Raw genomic sequence first — 1,958 nt, forward strand, 5'->3', positions numbered from 1 at the left:
ATTATCAATCAAATTAAAGAATAGCTTCAGAGTGTAGGTAGGATATTCTAGAAGAATTTTTTTTACTGTTTTTTTTTTTAATACTGGTAAATTGTTTTAGTTATTTTCTGTGATATTAAGTTGTAAAGTTTTACTCCCAAGTAATTTAGTCCATTTTCAAATCGCCTAGTGTTATGTTCAACTATCCTCAATTTACTAGCATTTCTGGTGTTATACCTATGTGCGAATATCTAAAAAAAAAAAAAAAAAAAAAAAAAAAAAAAATTAATTTTTTTTTCTTCTTTTTCTTAAGAATGAATAAAAAGTTTCTAGAACGTATTCATTTATGGCAGTCAGGACTTTAAGTTTTTTGAATTTTGGTCTGCAGTTAGATGATTTTTTATCTTTTGTTATTATTCTAATAGCTCCTTTTTTTTTTTTTTTTTTTCCCAATGTTATATGGCAGAAAGAGTAGAGCTATGGCTACTGTGACATCATGCATTGATGGGAAGGTTATTGTTGGATAACAAAAATTTAGATGATATAATTTTTATTTTTTTCCATACACAACACATTGCAGGTACAATTTTACAGGTTACAGCTGTACCACCTCTAGTATTGCTGCCGACCATCCAACAAATGAGCACACTAAACAGGCATTGATGACATTGTTATCAACGTCTTTTTGAATCTCTCATTATTATACATAACTGCCCACTGAAACAGAGAAACTTCAAAATAGGTGTGTGTGTGTGTGTTTATATATATATATATATATACATACATACATACATACATACATACATACATACATACATACATACATATACACTTATATATTTATTTTTTCACTTTGAATTTTGTATGAGGTATACACATGCAAAGATTCACAGCTGCTGGGTGGGTGAGTGAGTGAGTGAGTGAGTGAGTGATTGATTGATTGATTGATTGATTGATTGAGAGAGAGTGTGTGTGTGTGTGTGTGTTAGGGGGGGGGGAAATGTGGTGATTGTGGGGGAAAAAAAATTGAAAATTGAAATTTTTAAAAAAAATTTTTTTTCTGTAGGGTGCAAAATAGTAGTGCCAACGGCACGTGGTGTTCCCAAGCGGTCACCCATCTAAGTACTAACCACGCTCGACGATGCTTAACTTCGGTGATCGGACGAGAACCGGTGTGTTCATCGTGATATGGCCGTTGGCAATGATATAGATGTTTTTTTTTTGCAGTTTGTATTTGCCACTCGAAATAGCTATACCAGGTGTGATTGTTACAAACAACAGGAGAAATCGTGTAATGAACACTCTTTTACTTCCCCCCCCCCCTTCCCTCACACAACACCCACCACCCTCACCATCCCAACCACCAAAGCCCTCTTCAAAATACACTCTCACACACACACACACACACACACAAACCCACACTCTATAACTGATGAACATTACCATAACTTCTTAAAGCCATTAGATAATATTTAACTCAAGAAAGGTATTGTGATATGTTTAAAGAAAGAAAGGTGAAACCTTTAACTTTACCAGCAGGTATTAGTATCACTGAGGTATCTTCTAGGTTGTAGCAGCAGTAGTAGTAATAATAATAAAATTAAATAAGGTAATAAAAAAGAAAAGTTATACATGTGATCAAATCATGAATGTATAAAACTGGAATGAATTTAAATTTTTTTTATTTTTCTTCATAGGCTGTTTTGAAATTGATGAGTAAGTGCCTCTTCTTTTAAATTTTTTTAATGCTGAACACTGTTACATAAAAGATGAATGTTTAGAAAATTTAAAAAAAAAAAAAAAAAAAAAAAAAGCTAGCGGCCCCCTCCCCCCCCCCCCCTCAAACAAAAAAAAAACACCCTCCTACAAAACATCACATAATCATCCAGCCAGCAGTGCAGACGAGAAATTTGCACTCGGGGCCACCATTTTGACGATAAATTCTTGCATGGCACACCAAAGGTAGGAAAGAATTTAAA

At 33.4% G+C, this 1,958-nt stretch overlaps 1 non-coding gene across 1 annotated transcript; it reads right to left on the minus strand.

Moving 5' to 3' along the window:
• Nucleotides 1-1,060: 1,060 nt before the first annotated feature.
• LOC134536375 (5S ribosomal RNA) lies at nt 1,061-1,179 on the minus strand. Its single transcript, XR_010075789.1, has one exon. It is a non-coding gene; the product is annotated as a 5S ribosomal RNA (ribosomal RNA).
• Between the last annotated feature and the right edge of the window lie 779 nt (nt 1,180-1,958).

Source organism: Bacillus rossius, chromosome 10 (assembly GCF_032445375.1).
Source record: "Bacillus rossius redtenbacheri isolate Brsri chromosome 10, Brsri_v3, whole genome shotgun sequence".
In the NCBI taxonomy this organism is placed as follows: domain Eukaryota; kingdom Metazoa; phylum Arthropoda; class Insecta; order Phasmatodea; family Bacillidae; genus Bacillus; species Bacillus rossius.